Consider the following 16607-nt stretch of genomic DNA (forward strand, 5'->3'; position numbering starts at 1 on the left):
AGTCCACTAATCACGTGCTTGGATATCACAGTACTGTCAAACTGAGATGACCCACTGAGATGACCTTCTCAACATACTCAATTTCCATAATTAAGCTGTTGCAGACCTGTAATAACAGTCAGTAAACTAGTACCAGTTTGTGGACTACATTTTGAGTAATAGTATTGACTATGGGAAGAAGGAATGGGCCAGGCGCAGTGGCTCATGCCTGCAATCCCAGCACTTTGGGAGGCTGAGGTGGGTGGATCACTTGTGCTCGCTCAAGAGTTTGAGACCATCTCAACAAAAAAATACAAAAAATTAGCTGGGCGTGGTAGTGCACAACTGTGGTTCCAGCTACTCGGGAGGCTGAGGTGGGAGAATTGCTTGAGCCTGGGAGGCAGAGGTTGTAGTGAGCTGAGATTGTGCCACTGCACTCCAACCTGGGTGACAGAGTGAGATCTTGTCTCACAAAGAAAAAAAACATAAGAGAAGGAATGATACAGAGTTTCTTTTTCTTTTTTTTTTGAGACGGAGTCTGGCTCTGTCGCCCAGGCTGGAGTGCAGTGGTGCGATCTCGGCTCACTGCAAGCTCCGCCTACCGGGTTCACGCCATTCTCCTGCCTCAGCCTCCTGAGTAGCGGGGACTACAGGCACCCGCCACCGCGCCCGGCTAATTTTTTGTATTTTTAGTAGAGACAGGGTTTCACCGTGGTCTCGATCTCCTGACCTTGTGATCCGCCCGCCTCGGCCTCCCAAAGTGCTGGGATTACAGGCGTGAGCCACCGCGCCCGGCGCTACAGTTTCAGTGTGTAGGCTGAACAGACTTGATAGTGGTGCTGGAGGTAAGAAATAAAGAAATATGTTCCTGTTATGAATTTGCCAGTAAAACAGGGTTTTAAAAAGTAGAGTGATACAGTCAGAGAAGTGGCATCATCTCCATTTCTGAAATCTTGATTAAAATCTGTTTACCAGCCGGGCACAGTGGCTCTGGCCTGTAATCACACCACTTTGGGAGGCTGAGGTGGGCGGATCACAAGGTCACGAGGTCAGGAGATTGAGACCATCCTGGCTAACCCCGTCTCTACTAAAAAATACAAAAAGTTAGCCAGGCGTGCTGGCGGGCGCCTGTAGTCCCAGCTACTTGGGAGGTTGAGGCAGGAGAACGGCATGAACCCGGGAGGTGGAGGTTGCAGTGAGCCGAGATCACACCACTGCATTCCAGCACTCTGTTTAAAAAAAAAAAATCTGGTTACCTAATCCATAAAGTATCTCTCCACAGTATCTCTCACAAACACTAGTTCTTTTCTATTTACCTTACTATTAAATCCAAATTTTAAGGTTGAGGTCTAATATCTTCATTTTTAAAAGCTAGAAGGACCACTGCCTTCCACTTGCCTGCATTCATGTCTGTGCTCTTATCGTAACTGCTTTTCCTTCATGTCTTTTTTTAAAAAAAATCGTATCAGATGGGTAATGTGCCAACATCATAAAAAGGTTTGTGGGAGGTACATCTCATATATGAGTGTGAAAACCCAATCATCACGCTTATGAACTACAAAAGGCTCTCTTCCTTCACTTCTATCTATTGAAATTCTAATCATCATCTTCCAAGGCACAGATCAAATGTCACTGCCCCATGAAGCTTTCTCTGAGCCACTCATTTAGATATGATTCTTCTCTTTTATACTCATAACATGTTTCATATTTGACATGATTCTCTTTTACGATACCATTAACTCTTTTACTCCTTTGCAGTTACCCAAAATTTAGCAAAGTACTGTATCTATTCATTCAAATGGTTCTCAAACTATCTGTGAAGATCAGATCAGATAGAGATCAGATCAGATCCATCATTTTCACATTTCAAGGAACAAGAGACAAGCAAGAACGGGTAATTATTTTTATTAAACACATTTCATAAGAAATGGCGTATTTACAGTAAGTAGCTTATCCCTAAGAACAATTGATGGAAAAGGGAAGACGACTGGGAACCTTGAAGCTACCAACTTAAAAGAATTCACATATAAAAATAACAAATTTTTGGTAACACAAACACACCTCTTATCCTAGTTATTCTATTTTAGGTTTGGGTGGAAAAGGAAAGAGTAATCGTTGCTAGGTGACTTCCTTGCATTTTTTGAAATAAATATCAACAAGAAATTTTGTTTCCTTTCATTCATTTAATTTTCCTTTGTTTTCTAACACATAGCTTAAATAATTTTCTAATTTGCCCATTTCTTTTTTTCTTTTCTTTTTTTTTTTTTTTTTTGAGACAGGGTCTTGCTGCAGCCTTGACCTCCTGGGCTCGTGATTCTCCTGCCTCAGTCTCCCAAGTAGCTGGGACAACAGGTACAAGTCACCACGCCCAGCCAATTAAAAAAAAAAGTTGTAGAGATGGGGGTCTCATTATGTCTCCCAGGCTGGTCTCAAACTCCTGGGCTCAAGCAATCCTCCTGCCTTGGCCTCCCAGAGTGCTGGGATTACAAGTGTGAGTCACTGCACCCAGACCCTAATTTACCCATTTCTAATAAAGACTGAGACAGAAGTATAGAATTTAAACCACATCAAGATCATTCAGGGATTTCTACTCAGTATTTTATTTTATTTTATTTTATTTATTTTTGAGATGGAGTCTCACACTGTTGCCCGGGCTGGAGTGCAGTGGTGCGATATCAGCTCAATGCAACTTCAGCCTTCTGGATTCAAGCAATTCTCCTGTCTCAGCCTCCTCGGTAGCTGAGATTACAGGCATCCACCACCACGCCCAGCTAATTTTTTGTATTTTTAGTAGAAATGGGATTTCATCATGTTGGCCAGCCTGGTCTCAAACTCCTGACCTCGTGATTTGCTTGCCTCAGCCTCCCAAAGTGCTGGGATTACAGGTTTGAGCCACTGTATCTGGTACTCAATTTGGTTTTTTTTCTTTTTTTTTTTTGAGACGGAGTCTTGCTCTGTCCCCCTGGCTGGAGTGCAGTGGTGCGATCTCGGCTCACTACAAGCTCTGCCTCCCGGGATCACGCCATTCTCCCGCCTCAGCCTCCTGACTAGCTGGGACTACAGGCGCCGGCGACCGCGCCCGGCTAATTTTTTGTATTTTTAGTTGAGACGGGGTTTCACCGTGGTCTCGATCTCCTGACCTTGTGATCCGCCCGCCTCGGCCTCCCAAAGTGCTGGGATTACAGGCGTGAGCCACCGCGCCCGGCCCTCAATTTGTTTTTTTAAGAACAAATTTTACTTCTTAACGTTAAGCAAGTCACAACATCCCTGATTCAATTTTATTTCCTTAAGGTTCCTATGAAAAGTCAAATGATGTTTGAACTTTTTCTGTAAACTGTGGTTCAAATTCATTTTTTCATTCATATTTGAGGTATTATTATTTTTATTTTATATACAGTTAAACCGAAGATCAAAAGTTTTATTTAAAAACAGTGGTTCATGCCTGTAATCCTAGTGCTTTAGGAGGCTAAGGCAGGAGGATTACTTGAGGCCAGGAGTTCAAGACCAGCCTGGGCAACATAGTGAGGGTTGGAGAAGCTGCCCAATTCACAAATTCTTTGTTCAATTAAACTCTGTTTTAATTTGTCTAAAGTTTTTAACAAGGAAGATTATCTTATAACCTCTGCCATAATGTCATAAATATTTTTCAGTTAAAGTCCTGTTTTATATATTTGTTTGTTTTTCTATATTACATTATGGACATTAGTTTATGAACCACATTTCTTTGCACCGATACTTAAGACAACCCAAGGAATGCTGACTTTACATGTCTTTTCTACCACTGTCAGTTGCTTGCTCACGAGTTGCTCACAAAACAGCAATTTTGCTCCCCTCCAACCTAATATATTCATCATGAACTAAATAATATTTACTGAACACTGATTATGCCAGGCACTATGCTAAGTCTAGGAATATGAACATGAAGACACACATCTGCCCTCAGAAAGACATGTAAATAAATAAATATGTTGTAATAAAAAAAATCAAATTACTAGAGGGAAAGATGCATAGTGTACAAAAAGCTCCCATACCCACATGATAGGGAAGACTTCATAGAGGCTATCTATAGATTCTGCCCTGAGATTTTAAAGAAGAGTAGAAGCTTTCAGATATAAGGGTGATGGGAAGGCAGTGGCATCTGGTATCATAAATATCATTAGCTATGGGACAGGCATCACAGACTGTACATGTAAAGGATCTAGAACGCACCCTCCTTATAAGAATCTAATGCCTGATTGGTAGTGGCTCAGAACTATAATCCCAGCACTTTGGGAGGCCAAGGTGGGTGGATCACTTGAGGTCAGGAGTTCAAGACCACAACACCCTGGGCAACATGGTGAAATTCCATTTCTACTAAAAATACAAAAAGAGTCAAGGGTGGTGGCACACGCCTGTTGCCCCAGCTACTAGGGAGGCTGAGGCAGGAGAATTACTTGAACCCAGAGGGTGTAGGTTGCAGTGAGCCAAGATCGTCCCACTGCACTACAGCCTGGGTGACAGAGCAAGACCCTGTCTCAAAAAAAAAAACGAAAAAAACAAAAAAACCAATAAAAACTAATGCCTGATGATCTTCTGAGGTGGAACAGTTTTATCCCGAAACCATTCCTCACCCCTACTGTCTGTAGAAAGACGGTCTTCTATGAAACTGGTCCCTGGTGTCAAAAAGTTTGGGGACCACTGATATAAAGAGAACAAAAGAGAGCTGGAGGACAGAACACCAGAAAATATCAACATTAAAGGTAGGATTTGGTGATTTGGTTACATAAGAAAAGTCTGGTCAAACACAAAACACCAGGGCTATCACAGGAGCATGGGTGAAGCCACAAATTACATTTCACAGCAGCTCTGGGCCCATGAAGTAGTCAACACGAGCAAAGCTCACCCTCCCGAGTTGAAAAAAATGTATAGACAAGAAGCTAGAATTGACCGGGTGCAATGGCTCATGCCTGTAATCTGAGCACTTTGGGAGGCCAAGGAGGTGGATCACTTGAAGCTGGAGTTTGAGATCAGCCTGGCCAACATGATAAACCCTGTCTCTACTAAAAATACACAAATTAGCTGGCATGGTGGCATGCGCCTGTGGTCCCAGCTACTCCAGAGGCTGAGGCACAAGAATAGCTTGAACCCAGGAGGCAGAGGTTGCAGTGAGCCGAGATCTCACCACTGCACTCCAGCAGTGATGAGTGAGATTTGTCTCAAAAAATAAACAAAAAACAAAAACAAAAAAAAGAAGTTAGAATTGAAGTTAAACTGTGGCAGACATGTCCAAAGAATATTGTGGGGATCTGACCCCTTTATTAATCTCAAGAGAGATGTGGAGATGGCAACTAGTGGGCAACAATGATACTGGAATGGTGGTAATATGAGGAAATAGTACCAGAGTGTCAGAAACCTTGGAACAGGCCAAGCGCGGTGGTTCACGCCTTTAATCTCAGCACTTTGGGAGGCCGAGGAGGGCGGATTACTTGAGGTCGGGAGTTCGAGACCAGCCTGGCCAACATGGTGAAACCCCATCTTTATTAAAACTACAACAATTAGCCAGGCATGGTAGTGGGCGCCTGTAATCCCAGCTACTCAGGAGGCTGCATTGGGGGAACTGCTTGAACTGGGGAGGCAGAGGTTGCAGTGAGCCCAGATCATGCCACTGCACTCCAGCCTAGGCAACAAGATGACACTGTCTAAAAAAAAAAAAAAAAAAAGAAAAAAGAAAAAGAAAAAAAAGAAACCTTGGAACAAGTATAAATAATGGTTGTTCAGCAGAGAAATTCAAGTCCCCTCTCCAAAGGGCCAATTTTATTATGATGTAAAAATCAGGTCATGTACATTTTCATATGAAACTTTTTGTTAAACTTTTGTAACAGAAGTGTGCAAAAGGGTAATTGCTTAAATGGAATAGTAGCGTGGTTATGTAAGTGTATCAAATACAGTGAACATGAGAAGTTAAAAGAGCAGTTTCATTACCTATTAAAAGACCTTAAAATGGTAGCAAGAGGTGAAGCAGTCTTAAGATGATAAGCCAGGTATCAAAGTCCTTGATAAACTTAATGAAGTGACCCAGGAGGTTGAGAAATAAGAGCAGTGACAAAGTTTGAAAGATGGTGTGCTCAAGACGCATGCACCCCAAAGCAAGATGAATTTTCAGATGGGTGCTGAAGTATAATAGTAGCAACAGAGGCATAACAGTAGCAATATTACAATAGTAGGAAGTCTGACTTCTTCAGGCATAGGAGAATCCATCACTTATTAGAGTAGGGATACAAGGGGATCTGCATCTTCAGAGGAGAATTAGAATTCAGATAAGGGCATATGCAACATATGTCTTTCAACTTAACATGCAAAGTATTTACATTAAAAAAGTATAATCCCAGCACTTTGGGAGGCCGAGGTGGGTGGATCACCTTAAGTCAAAAGTTCAAGACCAGACTGGCCAACATGGCAAAACCCTGTCTCCACTAAAAATACAAAAAAATTAGCCGAGCATTGGTGGCAGGGGCCTGTAATCCCAGCTACAGGGGCCTGTAATCCCAGCTACTCGGGAGGCAGAGGCAGGAGAATCGCTTGAACCTGGGAGGCGGAGGTTGCAGTGAGCTGAGGTCGTGCTATTGCACTCTAGCCTGGGAGACAAGAGCAAAATTCCGTCTCAAAAAAAAAAAAAAAAAAGTATGGGCCGGGCGCGGTGGCTCACACCTGTAATCCCAACACTTTGGGAGGCCGAGATGGGCAGATCACAAGGTAAGGAGATTGAGACCATCCTGGCTAACACGGTGAAACCCCGTCTCTACTAAAAATACAAAATATTAGCCGGGCGTGGTGGAGGGTACCTGTAGTCCCAGCTACTCGGAAGGCTGAGGCAGGAGAATGGCGTGAACCCAGGAGGTGGAGCTTGCAGTGAGCCTATATCATGCCACTGCACTCCAGCCTGGGCAACAGAGCGAGGCTCCGTCTCAAAAAAAAAAGAAGTACGCATTTGCAACAGTGTCACCTAAAAATCATTTCTATAAGAAACATCTTGAAGAATGTTATTATGCTGCTTTGTTTTTTATATAATTCAAGTACTTCAACACTTAGCTGAAAAGGTAGGCTAGGATCAGATAATAGATTGTCTTAAATACTGGCCAAGGATTTTGTACTGTATTACGTAGGCAACGTGAAGCCATGGAGAGTTTTAGAGCAGTTAGTGACGTGTTCTTTTGGTTTTTTTTTAAAGAGTCTTGATCTGTTGCTCAGACTGGAGTACAGTGGCACGATTTCGGCTCACTGCAACCTCTACTTCCTGGGTTCAAGAGATTCTCCTGCCTCAGTCTCCCAGGTAGCTGGGATTACAGGTGCCTGCCACCACACCCAGCTATTTTTTGTATTTTAAGTAGAGACGTGCTTTCACCATGTTGGCCAGGCTGGTCTCAAACTCCTGACGTCAAGTGATCCACCCACCTTGGCCTCTCAAAGTACTGGGATCATAGGTGTGAACCACCATGCCCGGCTAGTGACATGCTCTTAATGTGCTTTAGAAAGATTGCTATAGGACCTGGTTGGGTATGGTGGCTCACACCTGCAATTCTAGCACTTGGGGAGGCCAGGGAGGGTGGATTGCTTGAGGCGCAGAGTTCAAAACCAGCCTGGCCAACATGGTGAAACCCCATCTCTATTAAAAATACAAAAGCCAGCAGGGCATGGCGGTGCATGCCTGTAATCCCAGCTACTCAGGAGGCTGAGACATGAGAATCGCTTGAACCTGGGAAGTAGAGGTTGCAGTGAGTCCATGCCCCTGCACTCCAGCCTGGGCAACAGAGTGAGACCCTGTCTCAAAAAAAAAAAAAAAGAAAGAAAGAAAGAAAACAAAAGAAAAGAAAGGAAAAGAAAACAAAAGAAAAGAAAAGAAAAGAAGACAGATTGTGACAGGACCATGTAAGAGATTCAAGAAGAAAGAAAAAAAAAGACCTGCATAGAGAGATCAACTAGTAAGTTGCTGCAAAAGTTCAAGCAAGAAACAATAAAAATTTAAACTAAAGAAATGATGGAAGAACAGAGAAAAAAGGAACAGATTCAAATATTATTATAAAGCCAGAAAAGAACAGGAGTGGGCTGGGAGATGTGAAGTTGCCCCACAGACATTTCAAACTCCAGCTGGAGTCTCAACATAAATTATTTATCTTTTTCTACCACATTGTTAAAGATTAAAGTTTCTTGTCTTAGTAACCTATGACGAGAGGATGGTGATGCCATTTATTAAAGTAGACGTATTAATCACCTATTCTGCTATTTTCTCCAAGGTCTAGTTCTATGATGTGTACCCTTCAGTGAGAAGAGACATTAGATCTCACACACACACACACACACACACATACACACACAGTGAATAAATTTAGAATTAAAAAAAGTTTTAACCAAAAACAATAACAACAAATGGATGCTTTCTTTTCTAAGATACTGAAAGCTTGTAACCCAACACATTTCTCTTTCCACCCTAGGTACCAGGAAATCTAAGAACCAAATTCAATGCCTTATTGCTGTAATCAGCTCATCTCTGAAAACTGATGTTTCCTTTAAGTGATGGCTATTCAGTTGTTGCTTGTTTTATCATTAATTGTTCTATTCCACATTTTATTCAATCCTATAAGCCACGTACAATCCTTCAGATGCAATAAAATCCTTAATAAATAAAATGTTAATACAATGACAATTTACAATATTTGAAAAAGCTTGTTCTATTAAGGTCAATCAGTAACACTGTTTATGTCAATAATCTGCAAAGTAAATCAATTCTTCATAAATACATAAAGTAGTTCAATGAGGTCAAATTCATTTTTCAAATCAGACAGATTCAAATTAAAGAACATATATTACATTATATACAAATTAAAGAATGTTAAAGCATCTAATGTCATGCATACAGGATTACTTACTAACACTATACATCAAACTCTTTAAAAATAATCAAGTTTGACTGGGCACAGTGGCTCACGCCTATAATCCCAGCACTTTGGGAGGTCGAGGCGGTCAGATAACTTGAGCTCAGGAGTTCAAGACCAGCCAGAGCAACACAGGGAAATCCCCATCTCTATATAAATTTATTTTATATATATCTGAATATATGTGTGCACACACACACACATATAGTTAGTTGGTTTATTTTTATAGGCAGGTTACAGTTCACACATTCTTAGATTTTCAGCCAAATCTGATAATCCATACTATTTTTTTTGTTTGTTTTTTTTTGTTTTGTTTTGAGACAGAGTCTCACTCTATTACCCAGGCTGGAGTGCAGTGGCGCCATGTGGGCTCACTGCAAGCTCCGCCTCCCGGATTCTCCTGCCTCAGCCTCCCGAGTAGCTGGAACTACAGGCGCCCGCCACCATGCCCGGCTAATTTTTTTGTATTTTTAGTAGAGAAGGGGTTTCACCGTATTAGCCAGGATGGTTTCGATCTCCTGACCTCGTGATCTGCCCACCTCAGCCTCCCAAAGTGCTGGGATTACAGGCATGAGCCACCACACCCAGCCAATCCACACTATTTTTAAGTCATTTATTTAATAAACATATACAATTTATATTTATGTATTACCATTTATACCTACTGAATACTTTCTAAGTAAAGATATTTTACTCAAAAAGATATTTCTTTGTGAACCCATAAATACATTTAAGCTTAGAGAAAGACAAACATTTTTCACTAATCAATTTATGACAACAAATTCCTTCTCCAAATATAAAAAAGTAAAAAATGGGGACAAAGTTGTTTGGTATAAAGCCAATGTTCAGTCTCCTTTATTTAAGAGAACCTCTTATTATCAGCAACTGATGTCCAGTGTCTTGAAAACTGTTGCTTTTTCCGTGTGTGTTATTTTAATTGTTTCAGCATGTATAGACATCAGGTGAGGAAAGTGATTCCTGAAAGACAGCAAACAAACAAGGTATGCCCTATGACCACTCCAGCTTACTGCCTTAGGACAGCTTCTAAGTCAAGGCGAGAGGAAAGCAAATCCAGGTGGACACAGCAAATTCCATGAATTAAGAAAGTGAAGCCGAGCACCCAGGAAGACCAAGGCAATCAGAGTTCACAGAACACAGCACCAAGGAGGAGACAGCTACACACAGAGAGAATCCAGGAGACTATAGAGAGTCCCCTTTAAGTATGATGATAGTATACTTATGAGGAAACTACTCAAGACAGAAGAACCATGCTGAAGTATTGGAGGGAGCAGTACCAGGTGCTCACACAGGACTGGGAACAGTGCTTGTTCCCAAAAGCTGGACTATAAAAATAAAATCTCATAATTTGTGGGGCATTGGGTCAAATACTGAGGAAGGTATTGCCTTACACTAGACAATAATTAACCCAAAACGGACCCACCCAACAAATCATAAAAGCAAGACCCAAAATAATAAAACTGTTTTCAAATAACTTAACTGTATCCCGGAAAAAAGCTCAAGAATTTATAGCCACCGCACACGGTGGCTCACACCTGTAATCCCAGCGCTTTGGGAGGCCGAGGTGGGCAGATCACTTGAGCCCAGGAGCTTGAGGCCAGCCTGGGCAACATGGCAAAACCCTATTTCTCTACAAAAAAAAAAAAAATTAGCTGGGTGTGGTGGCACACACCTGTAGTCCCCAGCTACTCAGGAGACTGAGGTAGGAGGATCGTTTGAGCCCAGGAGGTCGTGACAGACTGAGATCCTATCTCCAAAAACAAAACGAAACAAAAAAAGAATTTATAGAAATAGAAAAATACCCAAAATATATTGCTTTTATGATTTGCTGGGTGGGTCCAAAATATAAGAAAGTAAAATTCAGAATATCAGATAGCCAAAAGTTACCAGGTACACAAAGAATCAGGAAAACAAACCAGGATAAGGAAGGAGGATAATAAACTGAAATTCTAGAATTGAAAGAGATGTCACAATTAGTAGAGAAGTATATTATTTTAACTGTATTCAATATGTTCAAAAAGTTAAGAAGACATATAGATGATATAAAGCAAGGCCCAAGATGAACTAGATAAAAACTACAATTTCTGAGATAAAAAATCAACTAGACAGAAAGGCAGAAGAAAAGATTAGTGAACTTGAAGACATAGCAATAGAAACTATCCAAGATGAAACACACAGAGGAAAAAAATCCAAAACATGAAAAAAAATCAGTAAACTATGAGACTTTCCAATATACCAATAATACTTCTTAATAATCTAATATTAATATTCCCTAATATGGTAGTAAATAGAGTTCTAAACATAAAGGGGGAGAAAGAAGTGAAAAATAATGACCAAAATTTTTCCAAGTCTATCAGTGATGAAGAGGTCTTAAAAGCACCCAGAAAAGAAAATGACATCTTCCATAAAAAGTAAGATACAGATAATAGCAGACTTCTTATCAGAAACAATACAAACGAGAAGACAGCGGAGTAAAATCTTTAAAGAACAAAGGGAAAAAAGCCATCAACCTAGAATTCTAAAGAGAACAAAAGTATCTTTTTTTTTTTGAGATGGAGTCTCGCTCTGTCGCCTAGGCTGGAGTGCAGTGGCGTGATCTCAGACCTTGGCTCTCTGCAACCTCTGCCTCCCGGGTTCAAGCAATACTCCTGCCTGAGCCCCCCGAGTAGCTAGGACTACAGGCACCTGCCACCACACTCGGCTAATTTTGTGTATCTTTACTAGAGATGGGGTTTCACCGTGTTAGCCAGGATGGTCTCGATCTCCTGACCTCGTGATCCACCCACCTCGGCCTCCCAAAAGTATCTTTAAAAAAGAAGCCAAGGGCGGGCGCAGTGGCTCACGCCTGTAAACCCAGCACTTTGGGAGGCTGAGGCGGGAGGATCACAAGGCCAAGAGATCAAAATCATTCTGGCCAAAATGGTGAAACCCCATCTCCACTAAAAATACAAAAAATAGCTGGGCGTGGTGGTGTGCGCCTGTAGTCCCAGCTACTCAGGAGGCTGAAGCAGGAGAATCACTCGAACCCAGGAAGCAGAGGTTGCAGTGGGCTGAGATCATGCTACTCACTCCAGCCTGGTGAAAGAGCGAGACTCCGACTCAAAAAAAGAAAGAAAAAGATGCCAAAGTAAAGACTTTTTCAGACAAACAAAAGCATAAAGAATCCATCACATACAGAGGAGGGGGAATAAAGAAAGGTTGGCTAATGCATATAAACATACAGTTAGTTAGAAGGAATAAATTCTGTCACTTGATAACATGGTAGGGTGACTATATAGTTAACAATATATTGTATATCTCAAAATAGCTAGAAGAGGCCGGGCGCGGTGGCTCACGCCTGTAATCCCAGCACTTTGGGAGGCCAAGGAGGGCGGGATCACCTGAGGTTGGGAGTTCGAGACCAGCTTACCAACATGGAGAAACCCTGTGTCTACTAAAAATACAAAAGTAGCTGGGTGTGATGGCACATGCCTGTAATCCCAACTACTTGGGAGGCTGAGGCAGGAGAATTGCTTGAACCCAGGATGCGGAGGTTGCAGTGAGCTGAGATCGCGCCACTGCACTCTAGCCTGGGCAACAAGAGCAAAACTACGTCTCAAAAAAAATTTTAAAAAAGCTAGGAGAGACTTTTTTTTTTGGAGACAGGGTCTTGCTCTGTCATCCAGGCTAGAGTGCACTGACATGATCACGGCTCACTGCAGCCTCGACCTCCTGGGCTCAAGCAATCCTCCTACCTCAGCCTCTCAAGTAGCTGGGATCACAGGTGGCTGCCACCACATCTGTGTAATTTTTGTACTTTTTGTAGAGGTAGGGTTTTGCCTTGTTGCCCAGGATGGTCTTGAACTCCTGGGCTCAGGCAATCCACCAGCCTCAGCCTCCCAAAGTGCTGGGATTACAGGTGTGAGCCAACACGCTCGGCTTTTTTTTTTTCCCTCTGAAACAGGGTCTTGGACTGTCGCCCAGGCTAGTGTGAAGGGGCATGAACAAAGCTGACTGTAGGCAGCCTCAATCTCCTGGACTCAAGCAATCCCATCATCTCAGCTTCCTGAAACACTGGGACCACAAGTGCATGCCACAATACCTGGCTAATTTTTTAAATTTCCTGTAGAGACAGGATCTTGCATTGTTGTCCAGGCTGGTCTCAAACTCCCGGGCTCAAGCAATTCTCCTGCCTTGATCTCCCAAAGTGCTGGAATTCCAGGCATTATCTACCATCCCCAGCCTGTAAGAGAAGACTTGAAATGTTTCCAGCACAAATAAATAATAAATGTTCAAGGTGGTGAATATCCTAAATACCTGGATTCGAGCACGATATATTGTATGCATGTATCAAAATGTCACATGTATCCCATAAATACGTACAAATTATGTATCCAAAAAAAATTTTTTAAGAATCTATTACCAGCAGATCATCATCACAGAAAAAAATGTTAAAGGCAGTCCTTCACACAGAAACAAAATTATACTGAATAGAAATATCGGCTGGGCATGGTGGCTTATGCCTGTAATCCCAGCACTTTGGGAGGCCCAGGCAGGCGATCACTTGGGGCCACGAGTTCGAAACCAGTCTTGCCAACACAGCAAACTTCATCTCTACTAAAAATACAAAAAAAAAAAAGAAATTAGCCAGGTGTAGTGGCACATGCCTGTAATCCCAGCTATTTTGCAGGCTGAGGCACAAGAATCGCTTGAACTCAGGAGGTGGAGGCAGTAGTGAGCCAAGATTGTACCATTGCACTCCAGACTGGGCGACAGAGCAAGGCTCTGTCTCAAAAAAAAAAAAAAAAAAAAAAAAAGAAGTATGCAAAGAAATGAAGAGCACTGGAAATGGTACTACATGGGTAAATATGAGACTTTTTATTATTTAAAAATCTTTAAAAGATCACTGCTTGTTTAAACAAAATAATATAGTGTATGGCTGATAACAGGATAAGTAAAATATATGACAACAAAAGCATAAAAGTTGGGTGGAGAAATGGAATTAGATTCTTATAAGGTTCTTATACTACATGGGAAGTGGTATAATATCACTTAAAGGTGTATACTCTGGCAAGTTAAAGATGTATACCATAAGCTGAGCACGGTGGCTCACATGTAATTCCAGCACTTCAGGAGGCTGAGGAGGGCAGATCACCTGAGGTCAGAAGTTCGAGACCAGCCTGGCCAACATGGGGAAACCCCATTTCTACTAAAAATACAAAAATAAGTCGGGCATGGTGATGCGTGCCTGTAATCCCAGTTACTTGGGAAGCTGAGGCAGGAGAATCACTCGAACCTGGGAGGCAGAGGTTGCAGTGAGCCAAGATTGCACACTGCACTCCAGCCTGGGTGACAGAGCGAGACTCAGTCTCGGAAAACAAAACAAAACAAAAATAGATGTACACTATAAATCATAAAGCAATCACTGAAATAATAAATCAAGGGAAAAGAATCATAAAATTTGCTCAACTAATTCAAAAGAAGGGAGAAAAAAGGGAACTAAGGAACAGACAGGTCAAACAGAAAACCAACAGAAAGATGACAAACTCAAACCTAACCATATCAACAATCATGTTAAATGTAACTATCCAAACACCTCGATTAAAAGGCATAATTAGGTTAGATAAAAAAAGACCCAACCATATGCTGCCAACAATATAAACCCACTTCAAATATAAAAACACAAGTAGATTTAAAAGATGGTAATATATATATCCTGCTAACACTAATCAAATGAAAGTGGCAATGGCTATATTAATATCAAAGTAGATTCCAAAGCAAAGATTATTACCAGGGAGAAAGGTATCATTTCAAAATGATAAAGGAGTCAATTCATCAAAAAGAAATAATCCTAAAGGTTTAGACAACCAATGACAGAGCTTCAAAATATATGAAGCAAATACTGATAGAAGTTCAAAAGAAAATAGACAAAACCCACAATTACAGTGAGAAACTTCAACACTCTTCTCTGAATACTTGATGAAAACAACCAGACAGAAATTCATTAAGGACAGAGAAGACTTGAACAACACTAACAAGCAACTCGTCCTAATTGACATTTTTCAAACACTTAACCCACCAAGAGCAGAATATATATTCCTTTCAAGTGCTTAAAGGAAATTTATCAAGTTAAAACATCTCTGGACCATCAAACAAATTTCATTAACTTTTAAATAATTCGGGTCACAAAAAATAATGTTTTCTAACTACAATGGAATTGAATTTGAAATCAATAACCAAAAGGTATCTGAATAATCTACAAATATTTGAAGTTAAAGAACAGACTTGTATATAACCCATGGATTAAAAAACTCAAAAGGAAAGTTAGAAAGTATTTTGGAAATAAATGAAAATGAAAATACAAAATATCCTAAGTTATGAGATGCTAGTTAGGGGAAAATTTTTATCACTAAATGCCTATAGTAGAAAGAAGAACAGTTTCAAATCAATAACCACAGTTTACCATTTATGAAACTACAAAAAGAGCAAATTAAACTAAACTAAGCAGAAGAAAGAAAATAACAAAGACTGCTGGGCATGGTAACTCATGCCTGTAATCCCGGCATTTTGGGAGGCCGAGGCATGTGGATCACTTGAGGTCAGGAGTTTGAGACCAGCCTGGCCAGCATGGTAAAACCTCGACTCTACTAAAAATACAAAAATGAGCCAGGCGGGGTGGCGCACGCCTGTAGTCCCAGCTACTCGGAAGGCTGAGGCGGAGAATCGCTTGAACCCGGGAGGCAGAGGTTGCAGTGAGGCAAGATTGTGCCACTGTACTCCAGCCTGGGTGACAAGAGCGAAACTCTGTCTCCTACCTCCCGCCTACAAAAATAAAAAAGAAAATAGCAAAAACCAAAGCAGATATCAAGGAACCTAAACACACACACACACACACAGAAAAATCAATAAAACCAAAAGATGGTTCTTTAGAAGATCAATAAAAGTGGTAAGACGCTAGTCAGGCTGATCAGGAAAAGAAAGACAAATTATCAGACAAGAAATGAGAAAGATAACATTACCATGGGTCCTACTAGATATATACATACACACACACATTTGAGAGTCCCGCTCTGTTGCCCAGGCTGGAGTACAGTGGCATAATCTCAGCTTACTGCAACCTCTGCCTCCTGGGTTCAAGTGATTCTCCTGCCTCAGCCTCCCTAGTAGCTGGGACTACAAGCATGAGCCACAAGGTCCGGCTACTTTAGTATTTTTAGTTCAGACAGGATTTCAGCATGTTGGTCAGACTGGTCTCCAACTCCTGACCTCAAGTGATCCACCCGCCTTGCCCTCCCAAGTGCTGGGATTACAGGCATGAGCCACTACGCTCGGACATGAATCCTATAATATTAAAAGGATAATAAGAGTATAATGAATAATTTATACCTATAAATTTGACAACTTAGATGAAATCTTCTGTTTATATCAACAGAAACAGAAAAGCATTCAATAAATCCAACATCCATTCCTGATGTTGGATTCCTGGGAATTCTATTCCTGGGAAACCCTCAGCCAACCAGGAATAGAATGAAACTCTCTAAACCTGATAAAGGGCATCTACAAAAAACCTACAGTTAGTATCATACTATACAGTGAAAAAAATCAATCGATTGCTTTACCCCTAAGATCAAGAACAAGATGAGACTGCCCACTCTCATTACTTCTAGTCTATGTCATACTGGAGGTTCTAGTCACTTCAGTAAGGCAAGAAAAAAAAACAAA

The 16607-nt window shown here is 41.2% G+C and overlaps 1 protein-coding gene, 1 non-coding gene and 1 pseudogene across 13 annotated transcripts in view; 1 reads left to right on the top strand and 2 right to left on the bottom strand.

Moving 5' to 3' along the window:
• Positions 1 to 16607, bottom strand: part of RALGAPA1 (Ral GTPase activating protein catalytic alpha subunit 1) — a 278210-nt gene that overhangs the window by 254434 nt on the left and 7169 nt on the right. The gene's annotated exons all lie outside the window — the stretch shown is intronic.
• Positions 1443 to 1546, bottom strand: LOC112629616. Its single transcript, XR_003120703.1, has one exon. It is a non-coding gene; the product is annotated as a small nucleolar RNA U13 (small nucleolar RNA).
• On the top strand, positions 4790 to 5408 carry LOC112629113 (annotated as a pseudogene).

The sequence above is a fragment of the Theropithecus gelada genome, chromosome 7b (genome assembly GCF_003255815.1).
Source record: "Theropithecus gelada isolate Dixy chromosome 7b, Tgel_1.0, whole genome shotgun sequence".
NCBI lineage: Eukaryota > Metazoa > Chordata > Mammalia > Primates > Cercopithecidae > Theropithecus > Theropithecus gelada.